The sequence below is a fragment of the Xenopus tropicalis genome, chromosome 8 (genome assembly GCF_000004195.4).
Source record: "Xenopus tropicalis strain Nigerian chromosome 8, UCB_Xtro_10.0, whole genome shotgun sequence".
Lineage (NCBI taxonomy): Eukaryota > Metazoa > Chordata > Amphibia > Anura > Pipidae > Xenopus > Xenopus tropicalis.
In genome coordinates, this window is record NC_030684.2 from 63795969 (window position 1) to 63809433 (window position 13465).

Genomic DNA, 13465 nt, shown 5'->3' on the forward strand with positions numbered 1-13465 from the left:
ATATTTTGGTTCTATAGCTATTGGTTGTTTAATTGATTTGACATGCAGGAAAATGTAATTCTGTATGTTAATGGCCGATTGTATAATGTCTGTCTGGCCCACAGACCGAACAGTTCAAATATCGACCAGCTGCCTTAACGGATGTATCATTTGTATCAAATGATCTTGGTGCAACATTGTTATATATTGGAACTTATTTACAAAGGCAAATTTGGAGCAAATTTTATTGCATGAAAGATGTACATGGAGATTGCACACATTATGCAAAGATAAAAGTAGGCCTGGACTGGGATTCAAAATAGGCTCTGGCATTTCAAGTAGACAAAGGCCCAAACAGCCCCACCTGCCCACTAAATGGTGACTGTCTATGCCATATAACAGCGGCCCCCTGGCATTTGCCAGAATCCACAGATTGCCAGTAAGGGCCAGAATAAAGGAAGTCTCTGTTGTGTTTTACCAGGGCAGAGATTCCCTTTATCGGATAATAACCTGATCTGATTTTGGTGGGAATGGACATCAATGCTCAATGCAGAAAAACATTGTCAAGGCCAAGTTTTTTCTGCATTGACTGTGGTTGTCTGCTCTAACGCAGTGGCGTAGCGTGGGCTTTCGTCGCCTGGGGCCGACCGGAAATTTGCCGCCCCTCTATTTAGTTATTCTTAAAAAAAATAGACAAAATAAAAAAAGCAGCATTAAATTTTTTTTTTTTTTTTGATTGAATTTGAAATGCGGTGCGCATGTCATAATTGTCAAAAGTGGATTCAGCTGTGCGTCCGTGGCTGCCCATGGTGGCAGGGCCGCCATCAGAAATCACGGGGCCCCTCCCATCACACAGACATAAAAAGTATTAGGGTCACCCTACCACAGTGCCCCCTAACACTATGCTGGCCAGGCCCCCCTAACGCTATTCTGGCCACGGTCCCCCCATACAACTGCCCCATAGACAGTACCCCCATACACAGTGCCCCCAATTGTCCCATACACAGTGCCCCCCACACACATTGCCTCCAATTGCCCATAGAAAGTGCCCCAATTTCCCCATAGACAGTGCCTCCAATTGCCCCATACACAGTGTCCCCATAGACAGCCCCCTCCACACAGTGCCCCCAATTGCCCTTAGACAGTGCCCCCAATAGGAAGTGCCCCCATACACAGTACCCCAATTTCCCCATACACAGTTCCCCCATAGACAGTACCCCCCAAAGACCTTGCCCCCCCACAGAAAGTTCCCCCATACACAGTGCCCCAATTGCCCCATACACAGTTCCCCCAATAGAAAGTGCCCCCATACACAGTGCCCCCATAAACAGTGCCCCCAATTGCCCCATACAAAGTGCCCCCAATAGGAAGTGCCCCCATACACAGTGCCCCAATTGCCCCATACACAGTGTCCCCATAGACAGTACCCCCCAAAGACCTTGCCCCCCCACAGAAAGTTCCCCCATACACAGTGCCCCAATTGCCCCATACACAGTTCCCCCAATAGAAAGTGCCCCCATACACAGTGCCCCCATAAACAGTGCCCCCATTGCCCCATACAAAGTGCCCCCAATAGGAAGTGCCCCCATACACAGTGCCCCAATTGCCCCATACACAGTGTCCCCATAGACAATACCCCCCAAAGACCTTGCCCCCCAATAGAAAGTGCCCTCATACACAGAGCCCCAATTGCCCCATACACAGTGCCCCCAATAGGAAGTGCCCCCATACACAATACCCCACAAAGACCTGGCCCCCCCATGGAAAGTGCCCCAATTTCCCCATAGACAGTAGCCCCCACACAGTGCCCCCAATTTCCCCCATAGTACATACCCCCAACAGACCATCGGCGGCGGCTCCTTCTCTCTTACAGGCAACAGGCGCTTCTATAAGGTTGCGCCTCGTCGCTGACGTGTGACGTCATACGCACGGGCGCAACCTTATAAAAGCGCCTGTTGCCTGTAAGAGAGAAGGAGCCGCCGCCGCCCCTTCTGATACGCCGCCCGGGGCCATGGCCCCCTCGGCACCCCCCTCGCTACGCCACTGCTCCAACGGGTACAGTCCCACAGGAATATTAACACTTGAGTTGCCCTGAGCTGGAACATAATACTCCACACACAACAAACACAATTATAAATGCCTGTAGATATCTAGAGTTATTAAAAATGTGAATATAATGGTCCCTAAATGCTACAGAAAATGATGCTTACAAATATTTTAGATTTGTCTCCATGTCAGGTTTATAAATTACCACAATCTGCATTACAAACTCTATATGGATCATGTGACATACAAATGAACCCTTTTGGACTGCTCCACTTTTTGACGAAGAGATTTTCAACCTTATTTGCAACCATATTTTAATGAGCAATGTTTGCACTGACAAGAATAAAATGATTTCTATGTTTACAGAAAACCAGAGATAATTTTCTTTGTTGTATTAATTATGTGCATTAGGAGTTTGCATAACCGTAACTAGGGTTTCTTTATGGTTTCTTCTCAATATCAGTTCCCTTCCCCCAGCGCCTTCAATATAAAACATGCTGTACGGAGACTCCATTAATCCTACATTTCTGAGATGGTATCGGATGCACAGTGGGGTTTCCACAGAAATTAATTTGTCCTGACAACAGGCCTAAAGATTGGAGTCCAGGGATCACTTGGCAAATTCCCTTTAAACAGAACACAATAATAAACAGAAAGCTGATAACAACGTTCCTGAAAGACCACACAGCGAAAGCCGGCAGGATTGGTTGCTTGTTTGGATGTGTGTAAATAGCCATGATAACTAGCAGCCGGTGAATGATCTGCATTTCGTTGGGTGAGAGAGGCAGGAATTACGAAACTCTTATTGTGCTGACAATTGCTTAGATACAGACCGGGTGTCTGTTTATGTTACGCAGCAAATAGAATGAGAAATAATACTACATTCACATGCAAACATTTTCACCTCTTGAAATAATTTGCATACTATTGAGGGTGATGAGGTGTAAGTAATGGAACAAGTAAATCTTAATGATATACTGTAGTTATTCTGGGTATATTTAGCCTATTTATGGTAAAGAACATTCTTGTTAAACACATACATTAAACTATAGTAAAATCCAGGTTTGCTAAGCTAATGTAATTTAACCCACTGGGTTAAATGGCCACTATGGCTTTAAATCCCTACAGGTTCAGTTTCCTTAGTTGCTGGGCAGAAGGGAATGTATCTAAGTTCATTAACATATGTGTGCTATTGGCTAGCAGGTAAGGTGACCACATCCTGTCTCACTTTGGTATAGTGCTGGGAAAGGAGTGGCACTTCCTCTTTGCTTCCACCTGAGAAACAATGTGGATGTGTGCTGTGAGCCTGGGGCACCGGGCACAGGCCCAGTTGAAGTCAGGGAACAGGGCCCCGTGAATGAGGCATTAGATACTGGCAGGTGTAGCTCCGTTTATAGTACTCTCTAGGAGTGTAAGGCAGTTAGGGTTGAGCTAGAAAGAGCAGTTCTGAGCTCATACATAGGAGAGGCAGTTTTGTAGGTATCTCTCCCAGGCCATATTGCCTGTAATGTAGGGATCCAAGTGAATAGGGACTCAGGATAGAGAATTCCCTGAGGGATCCACTATGGGGTGTGTCGCAGAGGTAAAGTGAGATTCCTGCCAAATCTTCCCGGAGTGGAATATAAGTCTGTATTACGCTCTGCATGTGATTTTGCCTCTACCACTGGCCTCTGAGAAGCTGTATTGTGAGTAAACCTTGTGGATGTTCAATAAACACTTGTTATTTTGTTGTTTGCAAGAACCTCTGGCGCCCTCTGTTTTTATATTTCTGCATAGCAGCAAAAGAGGTGTAGTTGCACAACACCCTCGCCTTCCTCTTCCACTTAGCGAAGGCCCATTCTGGGTGAGAGAGCAAAAAGTCAAAAAAGGGAATCTGAAATACATTAGAAAGCCCCTCAGTGTCCCTGCAGCACATTGCACCACACAACAAGGGTACTTGCAAAAATGCTACAACCCTCTCCTGGTGCCTGCCATCTTTTTTGGCTGCCTGCTATTGTTATCTTTAAATTAGGAATTGTGGAAACTGGTACGTATTTTAGATTATAAGCACAATGCACTTATATAAGTGTAATTTTTGGCTGCCTGCTAACGTTAGCAGCTGTGTCTTGTTAGTAATAACAATAATAATAATATGGTATAATATTTATTATGCACTGTTTACAGAAATGGGACCTATTTTTCACAATACCCAGGACCTGGGGTTTTCTGTAATTTGGATGACCATACCTATTTATAACTTTTATGTTATAGAATGACCAGTTCTAAGCAATTTTTCAATAGGTCTTCAATATTTATTTTTAATAGTTTTTTAATTATTTGCTTTCTTCTTGTGACTCTTTCCAACTTTAAAATGGGGGTCACTGACCCTAACAGCCAAAAACTATTAGTTTGTGAGGCTACAATTTTATTGTTATTGTCACTTTTTATTACTTATTTTTCTATTCAGGCCCTCTCCTATTGACATACCAGTCTCTCATTCAAACCACTCCCTAGCTGCTAAGGTAATTTGGACCCTAGCAACCAGATAGCTGTTGAAACTCCAAACTAAAGAGCTGCTAACAAACGGAAATAATCAACTGCAATAATTAAAATAACTATAAATAATAAAAAACGAAGACCAATTGCAAATTGTCTCAGAATATTACTCTCTACATCATACTAAAAGTTAACTCAAAGGTGAACAACCCCAAAAATGTAAACATTAAATAAAGGTATTGGGATTAATTAATCTTAATTGTGATCAAGTACAAGGTGGTCTCTTATTATTACAGAAAAAAAGGAAATTATTTTTAAACATTTTAATTGTTTGATTATAATAGACTTCATGAGAGATGGCCTTCCCGTAATTCTAAACTTTCTGGATAATATAAATCTTGTTTCCTTCCGTCTTGGAATTACTCAATCAAAGCAAGCAGGCAGGCACCATTTTGTGGACACTGTTATTAAGGAAATCTTGTTTATGTGCCAGAATGGGGGGCCTGATGCACATGCCCATGCACTGGCTACACAATTAGATGAAGAGGAGGGAGGGGAAAAGTGAGATGTGCAGTGACATCTAGGAAGTGCTGAATGGAAAGCTAAAGTTATTGCCTGCCCCGCCTCTATGCCTAAGGCATAGAGGCGGGGCAAGCAATATATGATTGACAGCTGTGATTTTTAAATGCCTTTATAATGGGTTTGGATGTGTTAATATAAAAATGAATTTTGGTTTCATGTTTAATTTGAAAAGGACTTTTATTCTACAGCTTTTTATGTCTGGGTGACAGGTCCACTTTAATGCACTGTGGGGAAAATGTGGAAAAAGTGCAACTGTGTTAGTAGACGTAAATGAGCCCTATGGACTGTTACCCATAGCACGAAAATTACACTATAATTTAAAATTCTATAAAACTTCATATCAATGGCTGATGCATAGACTGTTTTGCCACATTTCTTTCTCTTTTGAACAACCAATCTAAGTCAAGGTGCGCTGGAACTTTTCCAGTACAGAATGTTTACAGGTGTGGTATCCCTTATCCAGAAACCGTTATCCAGAAAGTTACGAATTACGGAAAGGCCATCTCCCATAGACTCCATTATAAACAAATAACTCCTTTCCCTTTTCTCTGTAATAATAAAACAGTACCGTATACTTGATCCCAACTAAGATATAATTAATCCTTATTGGGGGCAGAACAGTCCTATTGGGTTTATTTAATGTTTGAATGATTTTTTTAGTAGACTTAAGGTATGGAGATCCAAATTACAGAAAGACCCCTTATCCGGAAAACCCCAGGTCCCGAGCATTCTGGAAAACAGGTCCAATACCTGTACTGATATTGTGCATGAGGCGAGGCCCTTCCTTGCTCCTCTATATTCTCCTTCCCACAGCAATTGCAGAGTCTGGTTCACCTTTTGTCACTTCTCTGCTGGGACCAAAGAATTAACACTTGATAATTTGACTTATTCTATACGATATGAAACAGGACTTAGCTTCATATTTTTCTCAATTCTTTTGTAGCAGATCTGTAAAATACTCCTTAACACATTCCCAAAACTTTTTGTTATTCTTCTGAAAAATTACCAACATAATTAAAGCTATTTCATTTATAAGAAAAGGTAGTTTTAAAGCCTAGATCACCTGAACGCTGAAAAGTCATCTTACAAATCTTTCTTCGCTTGGTATTTATGTTTTTATCGCTCATCTAATGCTCCATAGTGGTCTAATGCTGCAGCATGTGCTGGGTCTTATAAATAAATGATATTACTGCTAACAGTGATTGCATTCTCTATGGGACTGAATAATATTACTTTAAAGCATTATGAATTATGTGTTTTTTTACATAAAACATTGTAATAATAAGTATAATAATATGTAATAGAGAAACCTAATGTACTATGGCGCAGAATGTGTTAGATTTTCATAAATAATGAATAATATTAACAGTTCTTGGGGCGAGAATGCTAAAATGTTGCAGAGCAGTCTGAGTTAATTTGATCCCATTTCAATATTGCAGTCTCTAAAAATTAATCAATATACATACTTATATTCTGTAACTGTGGGGTTTATTTGAAGTGAAAAAAAACCCCACACATCGGAAGAATAATCATAAATAGGCATCCCCAAAGCATACTAAGCAGTGATGCATACAGTGAATAAATTGGCGCTGTGTAATGAAGGGTACCAAGAATAAAAAAAATCAGCCATAGGGTGGATTTGCAGGGTGCAGGTTTGTAAATCTCATGCAATCTGAAATATATGTAGAAATTGAATATTTCAAAAGAAAATATTTTTCAATGATAGTTTACATTGTTTACACAGTTCTGAGTGAGAAGAGCTGGTTTGTGCAAGTGAGGATGGGTAAAGGCAGGCTAAGCTTATTTACCTTACAATTATATCCGAGTTGCAGTCTTCTCTTTTTCTTCTATAAAGGTATTTAAGCACTGATTGCAGATTGTACCTTAAAGGAGAAATAATGGTAAAAACTAAGGAAGCTTTATCAGAAAGGTCTATGTAAATACAGCCATAAGCACTCACAGTAATGCTCCACTGAGTCCTCTGTCAAAAGAAACACAGGATTTCTTGTCTTTTTTTGTAAACATGAGGTTCCAGTGTCTGACTTCCTCTCTCAGAAACATCCTTAATTCCCGTGGCTAGAGTTTGCGCAGTTCTCTCCTATTGTTTTTTGTCAATATACTGTATGCACTAGCACGAAACTAACAGACAATTTACTTATGAAACAGGGGAGCAGGGAATGTGCATTGATCAATCCCTTCTTCTTTTTGTATGTTTGTAGTTAATTTGGCCAGATCAGTTGCACTTCCATTGTATTTATATACTTTATTTAGCCTTGGAGTGCTCCCACAACCCCTTTTTGTGTATTTATGTAGTTTAGCAGATTTCATTCTGCAGGAAGAATGGCCAAACTTCCATGTGGGTTCAGCACCCCCACACCCGTCCCTTTAATGGTGGTCTTATGCCTTTAAAAAGAATGGTCAATGGTGTTGGTCAATGGGCAGTCTTCTCCTTTACAAGCCGCAAGCGGGGGAGGATTGGGCCTGGGGAACCAGGCAATCTCTCTCTATATAAGCAAAAGGCATGGGAGTGACTAAGCTCTCTGATTCAAACCAGCCCCCAGGTCAAGAATGGCAATAGTGCACGGGAGTGCCAGCCTTTGAAAAATATGACCAGAGGTAAATAGATAGGACCACCATACGGGGTTTACCTTGACGTGGTATGGTGGCTTACCAATCTTATGATCATAATTTTGTAACTAAAAACCCCTGTTTTTTGTCAATATACTGTATGCACTAGCATGAAACTAACAAACAATTTACTTATGAAACAGGGGAGAAGGGAATGTGCATTGATCAATCCCTTCTTCTTTTTGTATGTTTCTTTCCTGCTCCCCCCTCCCACCAGAATGCTAAGAACTCCCTTCCCCCTCCCTTAGGAATGTGTGATCTCGGCTAAAACGGCTAGAGACTGCAGGAAGGAAGCAACTTAAAATGGCAGCTGCTATCTTAAGCAAACAGAGAGCGCTTCTAAAGCTGTTTACTCAGGTATGGTAATGCTTTCTGCAGAAATAAATATAGTGTTCTAGGTGGCACTAATGTGGCAAATCTATTGGCAGTAAAATAGTAACTATATTGTTGTCTCATTTCACCAAAAGCCTCTTTGACAGCAGGGCTCAAAGAATTATGGTTTCTGCACATGGCATCAGTTGTGTGATTAGGTATATCTCTTCTGCTCCTAAAAATGTTTTTAACATTAATTATAGGGATGATTTATCAATGGTCGAGTTTGTTTTTTTATTTCGATTCAAGTTTTTGTGCTTAAAAAACTTGAATTCGAGTTATATTTTGAAAACTCAAATGTCAGGTATTTATTAAGTACAAACAATCTGAAAACTCGACTGTAAAACTTCACCATCTAAAAGCTTGCGAGTTTCTATAGAAGTCAATGGGAGTTGTCCTAGGCAAGGTCAAGTCATATTTTCAATTCGAGTTTATGAGTTTTATTTGAGTTTGTAATTCGAGTTTATAAGTTGTATTCAATTTCAAACTTTAAATTCGAGTATTCAAGTTTTTTTTAATTGCACGAGTCTGCTACTTTAATAAGTTAACATTTGGTATGCGAGTTTGATCCATTTAGAAAAACTAAATCACATTTACAAGTTTGAAAATAGATAAATAAGGCTCTATGAATATTTAATACTGGATGGGCATACGGTATAGAGGTGGTTTTTAAGGCCCAATTAAAGGGCTGAATTTAGTGAGAAATTACAACGACAGAGAAACCATAGAGCTGAGAGACTGAAGGGGGGACAACATTGGCCTGACTAGATGCCTTGCTCCTCTGTACAGTTGTACTCTGCACCACTCACTCTGCTGCCTTCCATTTTAAATTGGCTGCTGCCGCGCCTATTGACGCAAGGAAACCCTGGAGCTTAGTGCCCTGCGTCAACTGCCGCAGCACACTTTTGCCAAAAGAATAGGGAACACACTTCACTCACATGAACACAGGAAAAGACCAAAAATATTTTGTGCAATTGAACCTGATTTACAACAAAGCACGTGTGCAATTTTATTAATTTTGGCATATCAAACCCAGCAGCACAATTGTGTCAGATTCAACACCCCTTTGCGCCCACAATGATGCTACATTGTGCGAAAAAAAACATAGCACTTGCAATTGCACTTTGCTCTCTGCAATTGCAGACATAAATAAGCTCTAACTAGTTATGAGCAAATCTGTCCTGTTCGCTTCGCCATAAAATTCATGAATTGGCAAGAAAATTTGCAAAACGGCGAAAAATTTGCAAAACACATTTGTCGCGCAATTTTTTTTGTCGCCCACGTCTCTTTTGTTGCCTGCGGCCAATTTTGACGCAACCGAGCCCGATCTTGATGCAACCGAGCCCGATTTTGAAGCGACCACGCCCAATTTGACGCGCTACAAACAAATTCCGCACGACAAATTTTCCTGTGGCAAATTTTCATGGAAGTTTCGCAAAACAATTCACCAATGGCAAAATGCAGAAATTCACTGCGAATCCATGCCTGGTGAAAAAATTTGCTCATCACTAGCTCTAACATGAACACCAGGCCAACTTGAAGTGGTGGTACTGTACATAAGAATTCAACTCAGTCTTCTTCTGTGCTTTACACCCTTATGAAACCTTCAGGAATGTCATGCTGTGTTCAAATGGCATAAAAGTAAGAAATATAATTAATTGTAAACATGAATCCCTAGCACTATATTCTCTGCTCCCCTCTCCAGTTAACTAGAGGGATTTCTTCCCAATCTGTTTTACTTTGTGACAATTTCTTTTACCAGATTTTTACACTGTTCACTTCTCTACTTCTCTTATAAAGGTTCTCAAAATGCATTGTTACTGTATCAAAGCAGAAATAAATTCATGCTCTGCACATTGTTTATTCATTCTCTGTACACAATATATTGTAATATCCTCTCATCTGCTGCAGCCTTTATTCTCCTAAAAAGCAGGCAAAGCTCATTTGTTTTTTGAAAATACAGCCATTAGGGATTTCAGAAATAACACCAAAGTATTTCACAACTACCTTGTGATCTGAATGATAAAAGCAAAGTGAGATATATATAAGTGGCAGGTTGAATGATAGTGTTATCAATAGAACTGTAAACAGAATTCTAAGGGTTTGTACATTCAGTGCCTTGGTAGCTTATATAGAGTGGGTGCACAACCCTGTTTTCTATGATGAAAAAGCATTGCAGGGAGGTAGAGTGTTAAGCACTGGACTCTAGCAGGGTGCGTGAGTGGCTGCGTGGCGCGCTGCCAGCGAGTGTGTCACTAACAATGTGGAATGCTGGATGCCCTTGGCATTTAAGGTTATTACATTAAGAAAGAGAAAAAGATTTTTCTTGTAGAATTCTTATAACCAATGTACAAGAAGTGACTTTTTCTGTCCTGATACCCGTAAAAAAAAATAGAAATTATGATAGAACACAGAGGACAATGGATAATAAGCAATTTTCCCCCTGTCACCTTACAAATTACTGAGGAGTGTGAGCTGAGATCTAGATTTAAAAAGAAGAAAAAAAAATCTTTCTGTACAGTGTTTAGTGCAGAAATCCTAATCCTATTGCATTGGGAATGATTCAGCTACCCAAGGGGGTTAACGATCATGGATTCGTTTTTAATCTTCTATTGTAGATTGTAGAAAAGGTATCAACAATACTGAGATATTAACAATGAAAGCATAAGAATGTTAAACACTTTATATGCCCCTCGACACCAGAATGGTGCAATATTTCCACATGGTGCAGATAAAATGTTACTGTGAGACAATTACTGGATGCTGCATGTATTTCCATTGGAAGCCTGCAAATGAGCTCATTCTCTTCTGTGACAAAGAACAAACTTTTGAATATGGTTTTACCATTTGAATAAAAGCCTATGGATTTCTCACCCTGTATCCTAAAGCTTGATTTCCCCGGGGTCTCATTAACATGCTGCTCACAATTTCACTCACCTACACTGTTGAACTTGCCATCCAATAACCTTCAAAACGCTACTGGTTATTATGTGTCATAGGGCAGATTTATGATAAACTAACTTTGAAACACAATAATGCATTCCTGACATTTGTTCCATTTCCAGTAATATTTTCTGCTAATTCTTCTGATATTTGCCTGTAAACCAGAAAACTGAAAAAACATAATTCCTCAATACATTTCTAGGGATCTGATTGTATGTAATTTAGTGCTGAAAGGAAATGCTCTTTAATTATAAATCATAGAAAAACCCAAGTTAGCCATGTCATTAGTACATAACAGAGCACATATTGCCATGAAATGCCTTAAATACCCCAATGTGTTAATCTTTTTTCAACACTTGCTTTAGAAAAGCATTTGCTTACTGTTATATTACTAGTTTTCCTATTTTAGGCACAAACAGTCCCTATTTTAGGCACAAATAGCTTACTATTATATTACTAGTTTTCCTATTTTAGGCACAAACAGTCCCAAAAAAGAGGGTGCCATGATGCACTTTGTTTATACCTCTGTACCACCGATACTTATATGCGTGAAAGTAAAGTAGTTGTGCTTACCTAAAGAATAGCATTACTTTTTAAAAAACACTTTATTACCAGGAACCAGTTGCCGGATTGGTCTGCTTCTGATAAAAGGGCTTGGTAATAATTTAATGAGTAGTAAAGAGTCTCTTTGGCCAAGTGGTGCCACCATCATTCCTTTTTCTCCCATCAGCCATATAGACTGCTCAATTGGTTCCCCTTTGTCAATGCTTGTGTACAAATAGTGAATGGAAGAGAAATGATGACAAAAAGGAACACCAAGAGCCCCAATAGTGTAATATGTTTTTACAAGGAGTAATGGTAGAATAAACAAATAAATACTCACAAGCCAGGGTTACCAATAGGCAACCACTGTATAGGCAGGTGGGGAGATTGTCCTGACCCCACTCAGGAATAAGAAGTCGCTCTCTGTAGAAGGAAGAAAAATGGGGATGACACCCCTCCACTCGGGGTGGACTCGGTATAGTAATAAGACAAAACAGAGGCGCCACAAGGATAAAATTAGCTAAAAACACTTAAAAACCCAATGGGTAATTCAGAGGAAGTAGTAGTAAGCTTACCTCCTCCAGGCAGACACCAACAAAAGTGGTAATTTTCAGTAATAGAAAAAAAAACAGTGTCTGAGAGGCTCCTGGTGTGTATATACAAAGACACTGTTTTTTTTGTGCTTATTCTACATTGCCTGATGAAGCAGGAAATGCCTGCGAAATGCGTTGCAATATTGTTGTGAATAAACTATTACTGAAAATTACCACTTTTGTTGGTGTCTGCCTGGAGGAGGCAAGCTTACTACTACTTCCTCTGAATTACCCATTGGGTTTTTAAGTGTTTTTAGCTAATTTTATCCTTGTGGCGCCTCTGTTTTGTCTTATTACTGGAAGAGAAATGATATTAGGGTTCCTACATCAAACCAAATGCAAATAAACAGGAAAAATTGAATTTACTTTTAAAATGTCAAAGATCTTTGTACTTGCAATTTTCAGGGCCAGATGAGCATTTGGGCAGATGGAGTCCAGTCCCAGTGTTCAGATTTATTCATCATTGGTTCCAGGCATAAGACCCAATACATTTCTTATGTAAACTATTTGCTTTCATGCTAATGTATTGATATTAATGTGTTTTAACAATTGTGTCAGTGTGTCAATAGTGTCTAGAGGTATCTTGCATTATGCTTCCCTGTACATTGTTTTAGTATGACTCTATCCCTGCTGTGCATCTCACAGTTCCCCCACAGTATTGTATTTTCAGGCCTGTGACTTCCCTTAAGGGGGTTATTCACCTTTACATTAACTTGTAGTGGTGTGGTGGGAGCTATTCTGAGACAATAAGCTATTGTTCTTATATTTTTAATTTGTGTTTTTTAATAATTTATCTTTTTCTTCCACAGCTCTACAGTTTGGAATGTTCGCAGCTACCTGGTGGCTAAGGTCCAAATTACCCTAGCAACCAGGCAGTGGTTTGAAAGAAAAATGGGAATATGAATAGGAGAGGCCTAAATAGAAAGATGAAAAATAAATAGTAACAATAACAATATAATTGTAGCCTCACAGAGCAATAATTTTTTGGTTGTTCGGGTCAGTGACCCCCATTTGAAAGCTGCAAAGCGTCATAAGAGAAAGACAAATAATTAAAAAACTAGAACAAATAAGAAATGAGAACCAGTTGAAAAATCGTTAAGAATTGGCAAAAAGATAACCTGAAGGTGAACTATCCCTTTAATACAGCAGAATTAAAGATTTTAAGTAGCAGAATGACAGAAATATTTTCCAGGATGAACTAGAACAGAATAATTTTGATATTTAGAGCAGCTAGCAGTCATGTTTCTAGGCTATCTGAACTCCCCTCTGCTCTCATATGTTTCTAAGCGAGTCCAATATGAGTG